This window comes from Hyla sarda, chromosome 7 (assembly GCF_029499605.1).
Source record: "Hyla sarda isolate aHylSar1 chromosome 7, aHylSar1.hap1, whole genome shotgun sequence".
Lineage (NCBI taxonomy): Eukaryota > Metazoa > Chordata > Amphibia > Anura > Hylidae > Hyla > Hyla sarda.
The window spans coordinates 125,974,445-125,998,818 of NC_079195.1; the positions used below are offsets into that span (position 1 = coordinate 125,974,445).

At 42.4% G+C, this 24,374-nt stretch overlaps 1 protein-coding gene across 3 annotated transcripts in view; it reads right to left on the reverse strand.

The window, feature by feature from the left end:
* AIFM2 (apoptosis inducing factor mitochondria associated 2) overlaps positions 1–24,374 on the reverse strand; it is a 152,887-nt gene that overhangs the window by 86,364 nt on the left and 42,149 nt on the right. Inside the window, exon 1 of one of the 3 annotated variants that reach the window (XM_056530696.1) lies at positions 12,657–12,688. The exons of the other annotated variants lie outside the window; for them this stretch is intronic. The gene's annotated coding sequence lies outside the window, so the exon portion shown is untranslated. Of the gene's footprint in view, positions 1–12,656; positions 12,689–24,374 lie in introns of those variants that run through there. 3 annotated transcript variants of the gene reach the window in all.

The following is a 24,374-nucleotide window of genomic DNA, read 5'->3' on the forward strand; positions in this document are numbered from 1 at the left end:
ATCTGAATATAATACTGTCACTCACTGTACCCTCTGAATATATAACTGGCACACACTGTACCCTCTGAATATAATACTGCGACACACTGTGCCTTCCGAATATAACCCTACCACTCACTGTGACCCCATAATATAATACTGCCACATTCTGTGCCCTCTAAATATAATACTGCCATGCATCATGCCCCTTAATACATTACTGCCACACACTGTACCCCCTGAATCTAATGCTGCCACACACTGTGCACTCCAAATATAACCCTGCCACACACTGTGCCCTTTAAATAAAATACTGCCATGCAGTGCCCCTGAATATAATACTGCCACACACTGTAAAGCTTGAAAATAATACTGCCCCACACTATACCCTCTTATTATAATACTTTCACACAATGTGCCCTCTGAATATAATACTGCCACACACTGTGCCCGCTGAATTTAATGCTGCCACATATTATGACCTCTAAAAATAATACTGCCACACACTGTGCCCTCTAAAAATAATACTGCCACACACTGAGCCCTCTGAATAAAATACTGCAATACACTGTGCCCTTTTAATAAAATACTTCCATGCACAGTGCCCTCTGAATATAATACTGCCACATATCATACCATCTGATCATAATGGGGGAGATTTATCAAAACCTGTGCAGAGGAAAAGTTGCCCAGTTGCCCATAGCAATCAATCAGCTTGCTTCTTTCATTTTTAACAAGGCCTCTGCAAAATGAAAGAAGCAAGCTGATTGGTTGCTATGGGTAACTGGGCAACTTACCGCTGCACAAGTTTTGATAAATCTCCCCAAATATTGCCACACACTGTGCCACCTGAATATAATAATGCCACATACTGTTCCCTCTAAATAGAACATTGCCACCCCCTGTACCCTCTGAATATAGTACTGCCATGGACCATATCCCCTGAAACTGAGCCACCCCAGAAATTATTTTCAATGTACACAATAACCCTGAAACTCAAATTTAATACCCCTCTGTGCAATAATGTCATCTTTGTATTACTGCCCCCGCATATTGCCCAATATGTCATAATGCACCATAAGTATTAATGTCCCTCATATTGTCCACTGTAATATTGTCCACTGTAATAATATTACGACAGAATACCCGGACAGGCGCAATGATGTGATATCATCATGCTGGCTCCTGCAGGGTTCACGTTCTGCAGCTCATAGGCTGAAGGCTTTAAATGCCTGTATCCTATGTGACTGAAGGTAACTAATAAGGAAGGGAATTGCATTATTGTCGGTCCTCCTGCATGATTTCCCATTCTTACCCCCATAAGTAGATGTGTACATTAATGTAATCCTTGCTAAAGCATATATTGAAGTGAATCTAACCAAAAACTTTACTGTGCCTTCATGTGTGGAGAGTAGAATAAGTACTCCGGTGGAAAACCTTTTTGTACTTAAATTGGTCTGCATACTCCAGAAATCCCACCCTTACCTTACCTGTATCCTTCAAAGCTACCCCCTAAAATAACAAGAGTTACATAGTTACTTTCTGAAATGAATGAAAAATTCATCCTACAGGAGTCAGGAATGCTGCACTCATTGGTAATGACAATACCCGATTTGATTCCAAGCGTCAAGTACATCAAGGTTATATAAAAAGACACTGTATTTCACAAAAAGTATTTTTCTTTCCAGAAATAAAACTAAAGCCACATTATAGTGCCAGGGTTCAGTCTTCTCCTGGGAGTTTAAGGAGTCTCTTAAGGAGTCTCTGAGAGCGGTGAGAAAGCACAAGGGGCTTGTATACTGAATATAAAGTGTCCAGTTGTTTCTGCACTGTACTGTGAACGTGGAATAGTCCTTATACAAATGGCTTAGTCTATCTGGTCTTCAGTGCTTCTAAAAACTGATGATCTGCGTCTCTCCATGATGTCTTCTAACACTTATGTCCATGGGATCCAGACTGTGCCCTATACATAGAATTGTGCTCTTAGTAATGAAGGGACTGCTCTTCTATGCAAATGGTAATAAAAAAGTAATTTTTTTCTGTTTTAATATACAATAAATAACATGATTAGCTCATGCTTTGTAATATACCAGTACTATGTCTGTAGTTTTATCTAATTCACATTATATATTGTGCAACTTGGTCTTGCAGGTAAAGACATCTACTGCCCCTTAAAAAGGAAAGACAAAATTGTGTATCCTACTAGATTGTATATAAGAGACTTAAAGGGGTACTCTGCCCCAAAGGATAGGGGATACGATGTCTGATCCCTGCTGCACCCCACATTCATTTAGAGTCAGTGCAGCTCCGGAGGCTCGTGATGTCACAGTCACAGCCACACCCCACTCTTGACATCACGGCCACGCTCCCTCATTGCAAGTCTATGGGAAAGGGCGTGACGGCCGTCAAACCCCTTCCCATAGACTTGCAATGAGGGGGCGTGGCCATGATATCAAGAGTGGGGTGTGGCTGTGACGTCACAAGCCTCTGCCCCCCCATCGACAGTCATCCGGCACGGAGCGAGGTTCGCTCCATGCAAAGAATGTCTGGGGTGCCGCAGCCAAGATCACAGGGGTCAGACATCTTGGATAGGGAATAAGATGTCTAGGGCAGAGTACCCCTTTAACTAATGAATATCGTAGCCCACAATCACTGGTGGATTACAGTCCACTAAAGCAACTAGCCAATGGATAGACAAAAAATAAGGTTGTGAGTAAGATCATGGGTAGTATAAATTTTACACAGATATGGCAAAATTCAACATTTATGCAATTTAATAAGGGTATAGCGAAAGATTTTTAGCTAAGGAAGCATGTTAAATTCCTAGGGCAGCTTTTTGAAGGAGGGAAACCTAAAAATGTTGATGGATTAAAGAGGAGTTTTGACTAAGTTTAGCACATACATTTTGGTATATGCAAATTTGTGAAGCATATAGGAGCACAGCTGATAAGTTGATATGCCATATAGAGGGACATGGGTTGGTTGATTTATTAAGAAGTTTGGACACAGGGAAGAAATTGATGGGAAAATGTCTAAAGTTTTGATTAGAGGTACACAGGGGAACATGTTGAATATACCGTATTTATCGGCGCATAACACGCACTTTTTAGGCAGAAATTTTTAGCGGGCGCTTTAAAACAATGAACTGCAGCGGCTTTGCAGGTGCAGAGACCGCCACCACTGCCGGCTTCTCTGCCCCTGCCTGTCCTGGGGTCTAGAGCCCTGCTGCCGGCCCTTCTCTCCCACTGGCTATCGGTGCCGCTGCCCGTTCTCTCCCCCTGACTATCGGTGCCGGCGCCCCTTTGCCGGCGCCGATAGCCAGGGGGAGAGAAGCGGCACCGGCAATGGGGCAGCGGAGCCGATAGCCAGGGGGAGAGAAGGGGCAGCAGCACCCATTGCCTCCCCCATCCCCAGTTGTATAATTACCTGTTGCCGGGGTCGGGTCCACGCTGCTTCAGGCCTCCGGTGTGCATCTCCTGAGTTGTTGCTATGTGCTGCGAGACGCAATGACGTCACTCGTCATTGCACCGCGCCGTGCAGCGCATAGCAACGACGCAGGGGACGCCACACCGGAGTCCTGAAGCAGCGCGGACCCGACCCCGGCAACAGGTAATTATACAACCGGGGATGGGGGAGGCAATGGGGCAGTGGCGCCGGCAATGGATGCCGCTGCCCCTTCTCTCCCCCTGGCTATCGGTGCCGCTACCCCATTGCCGGTGCCACTTCTCTCCCCCTGGCTATCGGCGCCGGCAATGGGGCGCCGGCACCGATAGTCAGGGGGAGAGAACGGGCAGCAGCACCGATAGCCAGGGGGAGAGAAGGGCCGGCAGCAGGGCTCTAGACCCTAGGAAAGGCAGGGGGAGAGAAGCCGGTAGCGACGGCCCCTCTCCCCCTGCCTTTCCTGGGGGTGTATCGGGGTATACGCATGCACACACATGCACCCTCATTTTACCAAGGATATTTTGGTAAAAAAAAAGTTTGGGGACATATCCTTAATAGCACAACTCTTTGCACATCAAACAAGCAATATGAATTCACTCAGCTGAGTTTGGTACTTAGGCTTTATTACTCCCCGATTCAGTTATGGAAAATGAACTGTTTCTAAATGCCCAAAATGTCAAGCAGAACAGGCCAATTTTTTCCATTTAGTATGGGAATGCAGCAAGATTGAGACATTTTGGTTGGACAGCAACTTTTCCTCTGGACAGGTTTTGATAAATCTCCCCCTTAGAGATTAAATTTAATATTAAAATTATACCTTCCCCAATAATGGTGGTGTTGGGTGATGTGAATAGTTTTTTTTTTGGTTGTCTGAATGAACTATTGACTAATATATTTTTTCTGGCAAAGAACCTGATTATAAGGGGTTGGTTTGCTACTGATATACCAGCAGTGTCGCATTTGTTGAATTTGGTGACCAAGGTTAAAGAATATGAGAGGGATGAAAGTAAAAAGTTTGCGAAGAGACTCAAAGCCTACTAAAAAAGATGTATGTAAAGTGAAAAGTACTAGTACTTCTGAAAATCGCAGATTTTTCATTCATTCAGTGAATGGTGTCAAAACCTGAAATATTTCTCCAGCAGTGGGAAACCGGCTGCAAGTTTATCATATGTGTATCATTATGTGTAACCGTACCCTCCAAGCGTACCTGCAACGATGATCTGGCAGCGGGATATCTTTTTAGAATTCCCAGAAAATGTGTAGACCAGGACTTAACCCAGAGAGTCTATGCAGTTGCTGGGAATTATGGGAATTAAAAAAACGATATCCTACCACTGGACCATTGTTGGAGATACGATAAACACTACCACTTAGAGCACTTGTGTCGGAGTTATGGAGCCATTTCAAAAAATTTTGTTTTCAATTTTTACTCACTGAAATTTAATGAAGAGGTGATGAAGGCAGATCTATTATCTCCTCTGTCTTCTCACCAACCTAATGCCAACATGGGACTCATGCTCTCCATGGATATCTAATAAGGTTTCTGAATACCTAGATGCTATCAAGTGGTATAGCGAGATTTCTCATTGTTACACAATGTAATGCATTGCTCTTGGGACTCTCTGAGGTAGAGCTTGCAGAGAAATAATAGTGCTGTAAAGGGTGAATCCAGAAATCTAACTTGAGAGGGTCTCTACTCCTTGTTCTGTTCCTCTCTGCCCAACTCAGTGCCCAGTCACCCACTTCATCTTATCTAATACAAGGGATAGGCTACAATGCACATGGCCTCTGCAAAGTAAAAGATGTAGATCAAAATTTTTTACAAAGCCTTTACAGCTTGTGCGCTGGGAGGGGAGGACCACACAAAAGATTGCTGGATTGTTCATGTGGCTCTTTGCTGCAGTCAGCCATTGGCCGCACATCCCCTATAACACAAGGAGATGTGCAGCCAATGGCCAATGATTTTTTAACAGGTGTAAGGATTTCACCCTGGGAATAGCTCTGGGATCATCCTTGTCACAGCCACAGGACACGTTTTCACTTCAATCAGCAGGCAAACAACAGTACTTTATGCAAGTCCGGCCCCTCGCCAGCTTTATCAGACAGGTTGCAGGATAAATAAAAACATAAGACAGGAACAAACAAAACCCTAGACCATCTAGTCACTAACTAAACAATCCAACGTACCCTGACTATCAATTGGTGGGCTTTTCCTGGCCAGTTAAGCTTATGCCTCCTGCAACCTTCTACTCACTGTTCACACACAGCGTTTGCAACCTCTTGCTGTGTGTGCTAAGACTCCTTTTCTTGTCCACTTTACTGTTGTGGGTGTCACTCATTGCCCTGGATGTGTGCTGCTCACCAGGACCCCTGCCTCCCCTATTTATAGCCGCCTTGCAGTCTTCTGGGGAGAGAACACACTATTGTTTCCTTTCCTTATATCTTGACTTCCCACCATTCTGCTGGTCTCATTAATTAGGCATCTGATAAGCATTTCTGCTAGCTCACCTAGGAGAAAGGACTGGGAAAAACACCCTTTCATTGCCCTCAAACCTGCCTCAATGCCACACAGGTCAAAGTGACTTGATCAGCTGGCAAACAAGCATTTGCATGTTTGTCAGCTGATCACTGGCCATATTAGGATATGTTCACGTGGCAGAATTTCCACAATTCCGCAGAAATTTTGTTCAGTAAAGCTTGAGTGGCGTGGAATTTCTATGTTCTCAGAACACATAATTCCCCCAAAATACAAGCTCCATTAACTTTAAGACTGACCTTATATTTCTGCGGCATGCAGAAAGCAGAATTTCTGTGTCTGCCACATAAAATCTGCTGTCTGAATGGGATAACGAAAATTGAATCGCATTGAAATAGAAGTACGGTAAAGTATGGTGGAATTTCCGGCAGAATTGCATAGGGAAATTCTGCCGGGTGAACATACCCTTACACAGGATGAAAAGGCCCTAGGAAAGAAAATCCCAGATACACAGAACAGAAGCTGGTCGTACTCACTTTTGTCAGAATTTAGAACCACCATGCTGTGGATTTTTTTTTTTTTATATAAAAAAAAATGATAAACTCTTATTAGTGAATGCCCTAGTGATGAAAGGGTTGAGATTCAGCAGGTAAAGAGCTAAACATGTGTTTTTATTTTCTACCATTCGGAGCAGCATTACTTTCTGAGCATTTCCAAATAAACTAAGCATGCAACATAACAGCATAAATAGAACTGCATTTCTAAAATAAACCTATGCAAAGCCCAAACTCATGTGTTAAAGCAAGAAGTGTGTCCAATATTTCATGTAATTCTCAAAAAAATACACAAGGGGGCCTCCTGTTCCCTGAATAGACCTAAGCTGTTGATTTCGTGAAGTCATCTGCTGGTCATGTACAACTTCACCCAGCAGAGTCTGCAGTCAGAAAAAATTCAAATGAAAAGCTTGTAACACATTTTTCTATTTCATTTCCAGACACTTGGAAACACTTTATTCTCATTTTCACTTATTCTTCATGTGCATATGATATTAATGTGTGCAAACAACATTTAAAGGGTAGCTTCCACCATCCTATTTTTTTTTTGCTAGCCAGTTTCCCCCCCCCCGCTACGGCACTAGCCCGTTCACTCCTCCCCCCCCCAACCCCACCCCCCCTGCCCCGCATACCCCATTCCCTCATTACACTTGCAGTTACTGCAGAGTCCGGCAGCGGGCGTGCAGGGAAAGCGGCGGCAATGAGGCGGCGGCGATGTGTGGGAGGAGTGGCCTCCCAGCCAGTGGCCGGGGAGCCAATGCGCTCGCTCCCACCTGTCTGATTGACAGGCAGGGAGCGAGTGCAGCCTAACTGAAAAAGGACTGATTGCCACTCCAAAATCAGTCCTTTTTCAGTGGCCGGTTTTTAAATGTAAATTAAACCTTTTTAATGAAAAAAATAAATAAATAAAAGTATATTAGAGATATGTTGTAGTACGTAAGTACTACAACATATCAAAAAATAAAGTTGGTGACAGTGCCCATTTAATCACTGTATAATGATGATATTCCCTAAGAAGTTGTTCATCATTTCCAAGCTGCCTATTTGTTTTCAGTGGAAGGATACAATCTTATTTACATTCAGATACTAAAGTCCTGCACATATTAGACTAGGTCTACACATCTATTTTGGCCACAACAGGGGTTGCACAGCTGAAAATCACTGTGTATCTCTGTGTGGTTTGTGCTGTGTTTCGGCTACAGTAATTGTATGGGATTCTGCTGTAACCAACAAGTGGCGACAACTGCAGCCGGACATACACAGGAAAACCATCTTGGAGCCACTTGAGTCACAACCATTTGAGACCTCAATTTTTTTGACAGTTTGTTTTTGTACGGCCTTGTGTTTATGTATGATGTCACAAGGTTTGCACACCTGGATTTGGAGATTTTCTGCCTTTTCTCTCTGCAGATCCTATCAAGCTTTATTAAGTTGGATCGGGATTGTCGGTGGAAGTCATTTACATTTACAGGTGTATCCAGAGATGTTCATCTGGGTTCAAGTCAGGGATCTGGCTGGGCCATTCAAGGACATTCACAAAGGTGTCTCTAAACCACTCCTGTGTTCTCTTGACTGTGTGCTTAGTGTTATTGTCTCGTTGGAAGTTGAGCCTTAGGCCCAGTCTAGGCTCCAGAGTCCAGTGCATCAAGTTTTAAGAATATCTCTGTACTTTGCTCCATTTAGGTTTCCCTCAACCCAGTCTCTCTCCTCCCAGCTGCTGACCACAACTCCCACAGAATGATGTTGCTGCCACCATGCTTTACTGTAGAGATGGTATTGGGCAGGTGATGGGCAGTGTCTGGTTTCCTTTCAGACATGACGCTTAGAACTGGGGCCGAAAAGTTTAATCTTGGTTTCATCAGGCAGTTATAATGTGTCTTTTACTGGGGAGAGGCTTATGTTTGGCCACTCTGCCATAAAGCCTAAATTGGTGAAGTGCTATAGTGATATTTGACCTTCTGAAAGTTTCTCCCATCCACACACAGGATCTTGGAAGCTCAGTCAGAGTGGGTTCTTTCTCACCTCTCTTACCATGGCCCTTCTCCCCAGGAGTCCCAGTTGTTCCAAACCTTTTCCATTTGAGAGCTCATTCACACAAACAGATTTTGTTTCAAACTCACAGTGGGTTTCCCGCTATGGGTTTGAAAGGGGCGGGCTCTCCGCAGCATATTTTCAAATCTCAACTGTTGAAAATTCGCTGCAGACCCCATTGATTTCCATTGATCAAGGGAAATGGAAGACACCAGAGCTAAATTTCAAGTGCAAAAGCAAAGGGTCTAAATGTTAATATGTATGTGACATTTTAGTTTTTCCTTTTTATTAAATTTGTTACCACTTCTTAAATTCTATTTTCACATTCTCATTATGAGGTAGTCATTGCAATATAATGGGGGGGAAACTTTTTTTCAGTGAAAGGGTTTGAAAACTTTTCAAATGTGATAGATGTTTGCCTAGACAGCATAATATTGAAGCGAACTCTCAGCTGTGAAGGTGAAGGTGTGTGAAGTGGTACTAGCCACTGGCATAGCGGGGGCACCCGCAGCCCCTAGGGCTGGCAACAAACTATTCTTCCTAATATAACACATCCCCCCCATCCCGCACCGTGATGCCCCCTTCTCATATCGCTGTGAAGGGGGCCTCGCTCCTGGTCAGCCCCCCAGCCCAAAGTATTGTGAGCCAGGGCAGGGACACTGCTGCTCTAAGAGCAGCAGAAGTCTGTGAGAAGGCCCACCCCTGATGTCACGGATGTGTCCCTGCCCCGGCCGCACAGCTCCGGGCAGGAGGTAGAATCCAGATTTTCGCTCATGGCTGCAGCCTGCCGCCCGATCCTCCTAAGGTGAGGAAGGTATGGCTGGAATGTGTACAATAATAGACATGTCTTCTTGGGTGGGGGCAAGAAAAGTTGGGTGGATGACAGGGGGAAGGGGGAGAGAAAAGTTGGGTGGATGACAGGGAGAAGGGGAAGAGAAAAGTTGGGTGGATGACAGGGGGAGGGGGGAAGTTGGGTGGATGACAGGGAAGGGGGAGAAAAGTTGGGTGGATGACGGGGGCTAGGTTTGAGAAAAGTTGGGTGGATGACAGGGGGGAGAAAAGTTGGATGGATGACAGAGGGGAGGGGGGAGAAAAGTTGGGTGGATGACAGGGGGATAGGTTTGAGAAAAGTTGGGTGGATGACAGAGGGGCAGAGGGGATGGGGGAGGGAGTTGGGGACAGAGAGGGGTGGGAGGGGAAAGTAGGGGACAGAGGGGTCTGGTGGGAGAATAATGTGTGAAGGAGGATGACTGAGGGGTCTGGGGGTGAGAAGAGTTTGGGGGGACTTGGGGATCTGAAAGAGGAGGGGAAAGATGGGTCTGGAGGAGGACTAAGGGGTCTGGGGGGGACTAAGGGTCCATCCACATAAAGGACATTCCGCCAGTGTAAATCCACTTGCAGCAGAGTCCCATTGTTTTTAATGCTTCTCCCCAGCATAACTGCATTGGCAGAATGGACATCCATCCAAAGAACGAACATGTTCGTTCTTTGGGTGGACGTCCATTCTGCCGATGGAATTCCACTGGACTGCATTGTCATCTATAGAGATTGCGCATGTATATGCAGTCCTACTGCCAAGGCCTTTGCTGTGCCTGATGCAAGCATAAATTGTGCTGGCTGAATGTCTGCAGTGTGGAGGAGCCCTTAGGAGTCTGCAGGAGAAAGGGAAAGATGGGTCTGTGGGGATTTAGGGGTATGGGGAGGGATTCTGTGAAACAGAAGAAACAGTGTCTGACAGTTTTAATTTTAGGGGGCATGATGTCTGGCAAGGTTATAATGATTGTCTTAATACAGAAGAGAATCTGCTGAGAAAATGAGGAGCCAATGATGTACGGACATCAGGGTCTGCAGAGGAAGATGTAGCTGGAAGAATAAATGGTGTCTAGACCAGATGATGAAAAGAAATGAAAAGATAACACTCAGGTCAGTGATATTATTGTGTATTCTGCCTGACTGTCCCATCACTGCTGTAGTCACTTATAAGTTCTGCTGTGATGATAGGAGAAATTGTACCCCAGCTCTTCAGCTGTTACAGAACTACAACTCTCATCATGCCTGGAACTTTTCAACAGCTGGACATCCACTTAAACGGAGGTGATTTTAGACTTTGCAGCCCATTTTATTTTAATCGGGGTCTGACTGTTGGAAACCCCATAGTAAAAAAAAATCTGCATAGTCTAATATGCCTGGGCCTATTTTTGGTCCCAGTCCGGCCCTGCCTGCCAACATATTAAATATACTGGCATTGCAATGGCTGTTATTTTTAACCCGTAAAGAACACAGTTTTTTTTTCATTTTTGCACTTTTGTTTTTTTCCCCTCACCTTCTAAAAATCATAACACTTTTAATTTTCCACCTACAGATTCATATGAGGGCTTGTTTTTTGCACCACATAATGTACTTTGTAATGACAATCCTTTCACCTCAAAATCTATGGCAAAACAAAAAAAAAATTTTTATGGGGAAAAATTAAAGAAAAAAAAACTGCCATTTTGTAGCTTTTGGGGGCTTCTGATTCTGCGCAGAATCAGTAAAAATGACACCTTATCTTTATTCTTTAGGTCCATATGATTAAAATGATACCAAGCTTATATAGTTTTTGTACGAAAATTTAGCATGTTTAAAAATGTCCTCTTCTGACCACTATAACTTTTCTATTTTTTCATTTGAGGGCTCATTTTTTGCGCCATGGTCTGTATCGGTTCATTTTTGTTTTCATGGGACTTTTTGATCGCTTTTTATACAAAAATACGCAATTCTGGACTTATGTATTTTTTTACGTATACTCTATTGATCGTGCAGTTTAATAAACATAACATTTTTATAGTTTGGACATTTATGCATGCGGTGACACCACATCCACATATGTTTAATATGTTTATTTATGTTTACATTTTTTTAAGAGAAAAGGGGGGGGGTGATTCAAACTTTTATTAGAGAAGGGGTAATATCACATTGATTAACTATTTTTACTTTTTTTTTTTTACACATTTTTTTTTAGTCCCCATGGGGATTATTACATGCAATCATTAGACTGCACACACTGTTCAGTGATATGCCATAGCATAGCATTGATCAGTGTAATCGGTACTCCATTGCTCCAGCCTGCTGAGGTTGACTGGAGCCTTGGAGAGTCAATCGGACAGCAAGGAGGAAGGTAAAGGCCCTCCCACCATCCTCTCAGTTGCAATTTCCTGCGATGATTCGGCTGAGCTGCCAGCATTGCATTTTCTGCATTATAGACACCGCAATCAACTTTGATTGCAACGCCTAAAGGATTAATGTCAGGCATCAGCCCAACTGTCGTGTCCGGCATTATCCGCGGGTCCTTGCTGCTAATAGCAGCTGGGACTGAAAGGAAATGAAGTGAGCTCCTGAGCTCGCTTTATAGACCTGCCGCACAGCAGCACCATATATCTACGGAACTTAGTCCCCATCCCCCTCTGATCCATCTGTGACACTTCATTTAATTCCCCCCCCACCCCCCCCCCCCCCCACCTAGGATACGGTGTGTCTGACACTGGGCGATTTGGGTGATTCAAAGTGGCCACTGTGAACAGTGGCAGCTGCTGTCTGCAAGACCGAACGGGCGGCAGTGGCACACAATTTGAATGTGGCATCCTATATTAAAAATACTGGCCATTGCATTGCCGTTATTTTTAATATACCAATACCTCGATCGGGCCTCCAATATGCCACTGCAGGGGGGCACCCAAATTTATTGTTACCCCACTGCTACTAGTCATACACAGGAATTGTTCCATAAAAAATAAAATGTGTGTATTAGAAAGCTGGCTTTTAATTAAACAATACATGTTCTCTCTTTTAGACCTATTCTTGAGTATGGCTTGAAAAACAAAGTTAAATGCTGCCTTGAAAACTGCATGTGTGAATCTAGCTTTAAAATGCACAAACCAGAATGAAGCAGACAGGAAAGCAGCAGACAGGACAAATGTCAGACAGGATGAATCAAAACAACCCAAACAGCAACACTGGAAAAGAACAATATTGGAAAAGTGATGTCAGAACCAGGAACAGGAAAAAAAATTGAAAACCTTGAAACTTCAGGAACTAATGAAAAACTGGGAACTAATTAATGAAATAAAAATAAATGACCGTACATCATCGACCCATCTGTCATACTACATATATATGTATAATGTAGATTTTCTAACCTCATCAAATGCTGCTCTGTCCCTGTCTGCACCGTACTGTGATCTCTGAAAGTCTACGAAATGTGCTCACACAGGAGACAAGCAGTCTTCTTACACTGCACAGAGCACATTTCAATTTGCATCCTTTCTGAACATAAGGCCTCTATTCTGGTTCTTCTATGCAGAGACTATTCTGCACCACTGGCAGTTCTTCACAGAGTCTCCATTCACTGGTCACACTCTCTGGAGCACCTAATGCATTTGCATGCAGTGAATCATTGTGTTGCAAAACCAAACACATCCCTGTTTGGGGTAGGGAATTTTAGCTATCTAAGGGAATACACATAAGGGAAGCAGTTTATGTATGTGGTATCGAGTTTTAGAAGCCATTAATATATACACGGTAGCTAGGGAATAAATGTCAAGTGGCCCCTACAGGCAATTAATTACACTAATGTGTCAGCTCGTACAGAGTGTGTCTCCCAACAGAGAGGGGGTTCTGGGTGACCAAATTTCTGTGGAATGTGACTTTCTTCCTTCAACATTGGTGGTCTTTAAAATGTATGTGGATTTAATAGAAGTTTTAAATTATTGAATTTATTTTACCCAGACTTGTCCTGTGATAAAAAGACTTAGTACCATATGTTTATAATGTTTTTTATTATAGTTATTACTAACAAGGCTTATTGTTTACAGTTGTTATGGGTATAGGTAGTAGAAAAAAGCCGTCTAACAAAACTGCGACAAAACTTTTGAAAAAGCGTTCAGTATTACCACAAAATTCTCAGTCATGCAACATTACTACTTCTTTTACACTGCTCAAAAAAAATAAAGAGAACACTTAAAGAACACAATATAACTCCAAGTCAATCACACTTCTGTGAAATCACACTGTCCTCTCAGGAAGCAACACTGATTGACAATCAATTTCACATGCTGTTGTGCAAATGGAACAGATAACAGGTGGAAATTATAGGCAATTGGCAAGACACCTTCAATGAAGGAGTGATTCTGCAGGTGGTGACCACAGACCACTTTTCAGTTCCTATGCTTGCTGGCTGATGTTTTGGTCCCTTTGAATGCTGGCGGTGCTTTCACTCTAGTGGTAGCATGAGACGGAGTCTACAACTCAAACAAGTGGCTTAGGTAGTGCAGCTCATCCAGGATGGCACATCAATGCGAGCTGTGGCAAGAAGGTTTGCTGTGTCTGTCAGCGTAGTGTCCAGAGCATGGAGGCGCTACCAGGAGACAAGCCAATACATCAGGAGATGTGGAGGAGGCCATAGGAGGGCAACAACCCGGCAGCAGGACTGCTACCTCTTTGTGCAAGAAGGAGCAGGAGAAGACTGCCAGAGCCCTTCAAAATTACCTCCAGCAGGCCACAAATTTGCATGTTTCGACTCAAACGGTCAGAAACAGACTACATGAGGGTGGTACGAGGGCCCAACATCCACAGGTGGGGGTTGTGCTTACAGCCCAACACCGTGCAGGACATTTGGGATTTGCCAGAGAACACCAAGATTGGCAAATTTGTCACTGGCGCCCTGTGCTCTTCACAGATGAATGCAGGTTCACACTGAGCACATGTGACAGATGTGAGTCTGGAGACGCCATGGAGAACGTTCTGCTGCCTGCAACATTCTCCAACATGACCGTTTGGCAGTGGGTCAGTAATGGTGTGGGGTGGCATTTCTTTGGGGTGCCGCACAGCCCTCCATGTGCTTGCCAGAGGTAGCCTGACTGCCATTAGGTACCGAGATGAGATCCTCAGACCCCTTATGAGACCATATGCTGGTGTGGTTGGCCCTGGGTTCCTCCTAATGCAAGACAATGCTAGACCTCATGTGGCTGGAGTTGTCAGCAGTTCCTGCAAGAGGAAGGCATTGATGCAATGGACTGGCCCGCCCTTTCCCCAGACCTGAATCTGATTGAGCTCATCTGGGACATCATGTCTCGCTCTATCCACGAACGCCTCAGTGCCCCACAGACTGTCCAGGAGTTGGCGGATGCTTTAGTCCAGGTCTGGGAGGACATCCCTCAGGAGACCATCCACCACCTCATCAGGAGCATGCTCAGGCACTGTAGGGAGGGCATACTGGCACGTGGAGGCCACACACACTACTGAGCCTCATTTTGACTTGTTTTAAGGACATTACATCAAAGTTGAATCAGCCTGTAGTGTGGTTTTCCACTTTGATTTTGAGTGTGAATCCATATCCAAACCTCCATGGGTTGATAAATTTGATTTCCATTGATAATTTCTGTGTGATTTTGTTGTCAGCACATTCAAAAATGTAAAGATGAACGTATTTCATACAATTAATTAATTCATTCAGATCTAGGATGTGTTATCTTAGTGTTCCCTTTATTTTATGAGCAGTGTGCTTTCACCATAATGAACCATAATAACCGGACCCTAATCGACATTTTCATAGGAAGCAGATTTTTTTGCAGAAATTGGAGACTCCATATATCTAAATTGAGTTGTTCCTGTGGCATGTGCGCTTCTGCAATGTGTGAATATACCCTTATCGATCACACAAAACATAAAGTTAATAGACATTAGTGTTTTAATTCTATTCTATAGTTATAAAAAAAAGTGAGCAATCAATGAAGGTCACAACAAGATGTCCCTTACATATATTATCTTTCTGTAGAAAAATAGTAAGGTCACTTGATATTGTCACTACTGATGACATTGTTCCTACGTGGAATAAAAAGTATAAGTGTATACTCACACAACAGAATTTATATGGGATTCTGCTGCAGAATTTCCATTCCAAATGTTTCTGCCGTGTAAATTCCAATTCCGGCATCTTCAGAAATAATAGACATGGTTATTGCATTTCCTTCTATGAGACGGCACATTTCTGAGAGGTTCTAGGGCCCGCCAGATTAGTCAGATGTGCAGAATGTACGCATGTGTTTTCCATGCAGATATTTTGCACATTTTCCTCCATGTGATCCCATCCAAAAAAGTAAAAAAAAAATGCAGCAATCTAATTCTATAGGGCATTTTAACATGTGGCAATACCATTTATGTAATTTTCTGTATTTAGAATTATTCATTTAAAACATGGAAACATAGAATATGACAGCAGATAAGAACCATTTGGCCCATCTAGTCTGCCCAATAATCTGAATCCTATCAATAGTCTCTGGCCCTATCTTATCTGAAGGATAGCCTTATGCTTATCCCATGCATGCTTAAACTCCTTCACTGTATTTGCAGCGACCACTTCTGCAGGAAGGCTATTCCATGCATCCACTACTCCCTCAGTAAAGTAATACTTCCTGATATTACTTTTAAACCTTTTGCCCCTCTAATTTAAAACTATGTCCTCTTGTGGTAGTTTTTCTTCTTTTAAATATGCTCTTCCCCCTTTCCGTGTTGATTCCCTTTATGGAAAAGGGAAGGATATTTTAGATTTTCCCACAAAACATATTGTTAATAGTAATAGAAAGTAATTAAAGAGTCACATCAATCCCAAAATGGTACTAATAGAAAAGAACAGCTCACTGTGAAAAAAAAGTCCATAGCTAAAGAAAAAAAAAAAGAAAAAAAAAAAAAAAGGTTTATAGGGTCAAAATATGGTGTAAAAAGGAGTTTAGAAAAATGAGACGGAAAATAGTTAGTTTTTTCTACTATAGCCTGACATTGTAGTATTCTCTGCCGTTTAAATAATTATAGATTCCTTAAAAAAGCATTCTGGTAATTAAAGCGTACTTGTCAGTCCCCCCACCAAAAAACAAACTGTTGTATGTTGCTCAGTACCTCATCCTGATCATGTACATCTAATTTGTATGTGTCTATGACCTATGTTTCTCTCAGAATTACCTTTATTTACTTGACATCATTGCTCAGTGATGTTTCTGTCCATGCAGAGGCATGGGGGTGTCCCTCTCTTCTCCTTACTTTGATGACTCCTGTCCCTCCTCCCCCTTCGTAACTTTTCTCTGACTCACGGAGGGTTGGGAGCAAGCATAACAGCTCTGGACCTGCCTGTAGCCTTGTCAATCACTCATGGTGTCCATTACGTGTTGATGACCAGGAGGCAGGGCCACTTTTTGACTGGCTTTTTCAGCAGGAAATGCTGAAAATTTTTTGAAAAAAAGCAATTGCAAAACATATTGTTTTTGCATGCTTTATAACATTTCAAAAGTTATTGTTTCTGACAGTGCCCATTTAAGGACCAAGGGCATAACTGTACACCCTGGTCCCGTTACCTGGGTTTGAAGCATGCTCACGAGCTGAGCATGCTTCATATCCGGTGGGTCCCGGTTTTTATGAGCATCCAGGACCCACAGTTAATGGCGGGCATCGCCGTTCGGGCCGATGTCCGGCATTAACCCTTTAGACGCCGATGTCAAAGTTGATATCGACATCTAAATGCAGGGGTTAATGTGGCGGTTAGCTCAGTGGAGATCAAGGGTCCCGATCAGCTGAGTGGACAGCGGGAGGGTCCTTTCCTGCCTCCTCAATGTCCGATCAATCCTCTGAAGCTCTGGCCAGCCATGGTAGGCTAGAGCAGCAGTATCACGTTGGACAGGGATAGAGTGTAGCCCTAATCTTGCCCACACCCTCTGTCCCTGCCTACTTGCGTACCCCTCATAAACAACGGGTCCACAACTACAGGGACAGTCCCTTCCTAAGTACTGCAGAAACTAACAGAGTCAAAATAACACAAGGCACACAAAACTAACAGAAATAAATCTAGAGAAACACACAGAAAAAGGAGGAGGTTAGAAAAGCCTGGGTTAGCAACCTGAGATAGTAAGGTCCCAATGCACAAAAGCAGAAGAGAGGTCAAAAGCCAAGCCAAGATCAAGATCCAGATAACAAAGAACAAACAATGTTGGTTACTCAAAACAAACTTCTTTCACTGGCGAGGACAAGAAGCACACTGAAGCATAAGAAGCATAAGAAGCATAAGAAGCACAAGAAGCATAAATAGCCAGCCACACAGGTGCGATCCTAGCATGGTCAGCTGACCAGCCCAGATAGGCATAGCCACACCACAAAACTAAACAAAAGCTCAAGAAAGTTTAACCCTTCGGGTCAGACACAGGCCCTCAACAGGACCCTCAACAACCTGAGAGAATACCGGCTTGGATATAGATAGACCATCAATCTCCTCATCTGTGTCCCCATCCTCTATGTCACACCACTCATTGGTGTCCTCACAATCCTCCTCAGTAACCTGCTCACTTTTCCCTGATTCAGATGTTACTTGCATAATATCAACTGGCTTATTAGCACCCCCAGATGGCAAATCAGAATGGACCACGGATAATTTAATGTCACCCAAAGGAATGCTGCCAGGCTTAGATGCTTGTGAGGCAAGATATACCTGTGTGCCCAAGTGGCCTCCGCGATTACCACTTGGACGCGGACGCTTGACACAGGATCTGATGAAATGTGTATCCCCTCCACAGTAAAAACACAGGCCGTAGAGTTGGCAAAATCTCCTGTGCTCCTCCGGGGTACGGATGTACCCTATCTGTATGGGTTTCTCCTCAGGCACAGGTTGGTGATTAGAAACAGAAGTAGAGTCAGGGAAAAAAGGAGAGATAGGGGAAGAAGAACACTCCCATCTGCGTTCATGCAGATGTCTATCCACAGCACAGCTAAAGTCATAGCTTGGTCTAGGGCAGTGATGGTGAACCTTTTTGAGCCCGATTTCCCAAACCATAATGCACGCCAACTTTTTTTCCCCTCAAAGTGCAAGCACAGCAATTAAATCAGAATACTGAGGTTTAAGTTTAGAAAAAGCAACTCATACCATTGCCACAACTAATTAACATATTTTGTTTTAAAAGAAGAACACAACAACAGAGTTCAATGATCCAAGCTTGTTTTTTTTATTGAAAAAAACATCAATTCTAGTAAAGAAAACTAGATGTCAGCAGAGAGCACTGTGGTCATGATGTCAGCAGAGAGCTCTGTGTTCCAAAAAGAAAATAATTTCCTCTGTAGTATTCAGCAGCTAATAAGTACTGGAAGGATTAAGATTTTTTTATAGAAGAAATGTGCAAATCTGTTTAACTTCTTGGCACCAGTTGATTAAAAAAAGAAGTTTTCCACCGGGGTACTGCTTTAAGGTGAAAATAGGCTTGGTCCTTAAGGGGTTAAGGATGCAGGGCATACCTGTACGCCATGCGCCCACTATGACGCGGGCTCAGGAAATGACCATGCGTCATAGCGGGGTGGCCCAAGCCATTATCAGCTACTGGGACCCGTGTCTAATGCACGACTGCACTGATCGCGGTAATGCCCGGCATTAACCCTTTAGACACCACGATCAAAGTTGATTGCGGCATCTAAAATGAAAGTAAAATAGTCCCTGATCGGAACCACTGCGGGAAAACCACGGTGTCCCGGTCAGCAAAGAGGACAGAGGAAGGGCCCTTACCTGCCTCCTCGGCGTCCGATCGATAAACTGATGCTCCAGCCAACCATGGCATGCTGGAGCAGCAGAGCATCGATAACACTGATCAATGCTACGGCATAGCATTGAACAGTTGATGCAATCCAAGGATTGCAAGTAATAGTCCTTTATGTGAACTAAAAATTGTGGGAAAAAGGTATAAAAAAAAGTTAATAAATGTGAATCAACCCCTTCCAAATAAAAGTTTGAATCACACCCATTTTCCCCATAAAAAAAATAATAATATGTAAACAAAAATAAACGTGTGATATCTCGGCATGTATAATGTCCAAACTATAAAAATATAATGTTAAATAAACCACAGGGTTAATGGCGTACACGTTAAAAATATACCAAAGTCCAAAATTGCATATTTTTCGTCGCTTTGCATACTCTAAAATTTTTTATAAAAAGCGATCAAAAAGTCCAAAATGGTATCAAAACAACAAGGGTATCGATAAAAGCTAGAGATCATAGCACAAAAAATAAGCCCTCACACATCCCCGTATGCGCAAAAAGTTATAATTTTTTAACAGAAGTAAAACAAAATCAAACCTATATAAGTTGGGTATCATTTTAATCGTATGGACCTACAAAATAAAGGTAAGGGGTCTTTTTTAATGAAAAGTTCACTGCAAAGAAATGGACGTTGCCAAAAATTACAAAATGGTGTTTTTTTTTTTTCAATTTTATCCCACAAATTATTTTCTTTTGGTTTTGCCGTAGATTTTGTGGTAAAATTATTGATATTATTACAAAGTAAAATTGGTATCGCAAAAAACAAGCCCTCATATAGGTCTGTAGGTGGAAAATGTTAGGATTTTTAGGAAGTGAGGAGGAAAAAACTAAAGTGCAAAAATGAAAAAACCTAAAAGGGGTTATCCACCATAAGGTGATTTTAGTAGGTACCTGGAATACAGTAATGGACATGTTTAGGAAGGATCTGCGCTTGTCTTGTGGCTAAATGGCTATGTTGTGAGATTACCATAACATGTGGCTAGCTTATTGTGAACTGGTATTTCCTGTTTGAGTTTTCTTATTTTGCCTACACATTCCATAATTTCATTTTCCACCCTCCCTCACATCAGCCACCCCACCCATTGAAACATAAATGAGCTGCATCTATTCAAAAGACCTGTGGTTTTCAATCAGGGTGCCTACAGCTGTTGCATTAGTTGCAGATTGATCTCTCTCCCACCAATCGATACCTCCACCCAGGCTCCTTGTCATCAGCTGACAAGTTAGTCAGGTCTTGCAACCTGGGAAAAATCTGAGACAACAGTCATTTTGTGTGCTGTTAAAAATAAATATTGGGGTGAAAATCACAGAAGAATTGTGAAAAAAACATCACACACAGGTACAGACACTATATTGTGAACTACACTAACTTTACAGCCCCTGTAGCATAGAAAAATAAAGAAAATTCCTAAAATACCCCTTTAATGGTTTAAGGCCAATATGGGCTTGGTCTTTAAGGGGTCTTTAACCTTATATAAACAGCTACTCATTAGGATGTTCTAACAGATTCCATTTAAAAACACACATTCAAATTATATGACCAAAACTGTATATAGATAATTCTCTGCATCTGAAATAAAAAAAATAGTAGCCATGAATAAAAAAAGCTAAATTTGAGGCTGTATGTACTGAATTTAGAGTAGGAAATAAAAAAAAAAACATGCATTCTCATACAGAGTAGAGATCTGTTTATCAGAATAAAAGTGGAGAGAAAATCTGAAATTGTGCAAATTTGGGCATATTAATGTGCAGTATTTGTATATTATACTTTAAATAATGTTATCTGGCACTCTTTTGTAAATTTATGGCAGCTAAGCCTTACCCTTCAGTGTCATACACTCACAAAACTCTGGTCATATAGGTCTAGAAGAATATCTGTGGGAAGGGGTGTGAACCGAATAAACACTGGTCACAGTCCTGTACCTATTAACCCCTTAAGGGCGGACCCATTTTTTACCTTAATAACCAGGCTCTTTTATTTTTATTTTATTTGACTGGGTCTCTTTAAATGGTAATAACTTTAGAACGCTTTTTCTGAGCGGAGCGATTCTGAGATGGTTTTTTCATGACATATTGTACTTTATATAAGTGGTGCATTTTTGTTGACACATGCAGCATTTTTTGCAAAAAACTCCAAAATATTGTTATATTTATTCTGTTGGTCAGTACGATTATGGCGATACCCATTTTATATAGCTTTCTGTGTTCTTTTTCCTGTTCTGAGCAAAATTATTTTTCTGCCATTCATTTTCCAACAGCCGTAACTTTTATTTTTCGTCCGACGCTATTGAGTAAGGGCTTATTTTTTGCGAGATGAGCTGTACTTTTATTGGTTTCATTTTTGTGATATGTGCTATTTTTTTATATTTGTTATTCTGCTACTTGTACCAAAATTTTGCGAATTTTGTGCTGGGATAATTTACATTATAGTTTTATAGTACATGTCATTGCGGATGTGGCAATACCTATTATGTATATAATTTGTGTTTTTGATCTTTTTGGATGATAATACAGGTTTTCATTGGGAAACGGGCATTTATTTTTTATACGTCATACTTTTATTGAAGAACTTTTTTTTATTATCTACTCTTTTTACAGGTTATACTATGCTGCAATACATTTGTACTGCAGCAAATTATGACCCGTTGAGCTGCACACACTTTAGCCTGTGAGATCTAGCCTTCATAGCAGGCAGAAAGGAGGTCATCATCTGATTTCCTGCTGCCATAGCATCCAACGAGTGTATCGCGGCACCGCCGTTGGTGAACAGGGGGAGCGTGCTCCCCCTGTCAACACCATAGATGCCGTGATCTGGATTGATTACGGCATCTATGGGGTTAATGCTGCTGGGAGAGGCGCAATTGCGGCCCCGGCAGCTGCGGCGGGACTCTGGCTATGATTGACAGCCGGGTCCCACTGCCGATCTCCTACGCGGCCTGCAACAGTGCAGGAGATAGCTAGGACGGATCCATACGTCCCCACGCGGGAATGTGTTCGGTGCTATAGCGGGAAGGGGTCAAAGGAGTACTCTGGGATATGAAAATGTATCCCCCTCCCCTAAGAATAGGAGATAGGTGTCAGATCGCAGGGGGTCCGACCTCTGGGAATAACCCCCCCGGCCTCCCTGCACAGCTGCCCCGGCTCTCTGCATAAAAAGAGCCACATCGACCACCGCACAAAGCTGTGGCTGACACACCCTGTCTATGCAGCTCAATAGGAGAGCCAAAGATACCTGAGTGTAGAACTCTGAGTATCTAGTAATGCATTGAGGGGGCATGTAGGCCACCACTTCATGCAGTGGTCAACACGCCCCCATCAGGAGGAGAGCTGGGGTGCCATTCAGGAGATCATGGGGGGTCCCAGCGGTCATACCCCCCGTGAACTGACATGATCTGACACTTATCCCATATCTTCAGGATAGGGGATACATTTTTATATACTGAGTACTCCTTTAAGGTTCAAGAAATATAGACATAACAAAAAAAAAAAAAAAAACTTTAGTGGGTAGAGGACAGCCATAGCTTTATTAAAACTCTATTTGTTATTAAACATATATAAACTGAGACTGCAATGTTATGCCAGTCCCAAAATGGGGGAAAGCAGTCACCCTGCTAAGCCGAACCACAAGATTTACAAACAACTATAAATATGGAAGAGGGGTGAAAACAAGGGCTGCCTGCGGCTAGGAAACTTCAGAAAAGCTTAGAAAGAGAGGGTTTTAAAGGGAACCAATCGTGAGATTTTTACCATATATATGGTAAAATGTTCTTCCTTACCATCCCCAAGGGTGGGGTGCTATACTTACCTAGTCTCGTCTTCTCTGGCTGTAATCATGCCCCCTCAGCAACATTGACAGCCTGGCTGTGGGCTCTATTATTGCTCTGCAGGGAACTACTTACGGGGCCAGTAAAAGAGACTTACTAATTTCATATCCTTACCATCCCTGTGAGCAGGAACATCTCCCCGGGATGAGGAGGAAGACGATTATACCATATACAACGTATTGCCATTATTGGTTCTCTTTAAATAAGGAGAGGCAGGCTTAGACTGATAGGCGCTTGCATTGCAAGAGTGAGGTAGTTGATTTGGCCTGTTGCCTGTGAAGAGGGTAGGGAAAAGGGCTTACCCGGGAAATGGGTCAATAATTCAGCGTGGGGATGGGAGAAAGCAGGGAGTTAACCGTTTGGGCCCTTTCCTTAAGTAGTACATACTGTGCCCATCATATTCACTGGTTCCTGAGAAAACAGCCAAAAATGTATTGGAATACATAGCTATGCTACAGCATTACAATGAAAACAAAATGAACAGAAATGCATTAAACAAGTTTATGTTAACCCCTTTAATATTGTTGTCCCAATATTTTTTTTTAACAGTGAATCTGTCTGGTCTGTTTGCTGCTAGGAGCTGCAGACAGATTGAATAACTGTAATACCCAGATACTACACCTGGCTACCCAGATTCTAATTTAATTTCAGTGGATTGACAAAGACGATGAAGGACTCACGTAGCTTTAGAGACGCTTAGTTATTTCCTATACTCTTTCCTGTGCTCTTTTATGGTTATAAATATTTTAAACATTAAACATTTTAAACAATTTATCAGAATTTTTTTTTTATTATTATTTTTATTAATGAAAAGGTTACAAAAATCGTTGATTTTACACATAAGAAATAAGAATTATAAAAGATAACCTTTTCCATTTTTCCCCGTATTCACCCCCCCTTCCCTCCCCATGTCGACCATAAAAAAAAAATAAAAAAATAATAAAGAGGAACAAGGTTAGCTTATGGTGTTAATATTTGCCATAGTTTCCATTTCTCTTGCCATCTATGATATTGCTTTTCGGATTTCCTACATTTAATTTCCTCATATCTGCTGACCTTTTCAATCTCTGTTATCCATTCTATCAATAGCGGGGACTCTCTTGACATCCATTTTCTCATAATTATCAGTCTCCCCAGTATTAGGATATTCTTGAGTAAGTTTTTTTTATTTTCCTGTCCTAAAGGCAGTACTCCGAAAAGAAAAATTTCTGGTCTCCATGCCAGTTCTATTCCTAGCCGGTCCTTTATCTGGAATCGTATTTTTTCCCAAAAATCTTGCACCTTCTAACAAGACCACACCAGGTGTAACATATCTGCTCCTTCTCTCCCACATTTTAGACAGCTGTCCTTTTCTAATAATCCATAATTATATAACTTTTTAGGGGTATAAAACAATCTATGGAGCACCATAAACTGTGATAATCTAAGTTTTTCATTATCGGACATATTAGTTGTACTTTCAATCAATG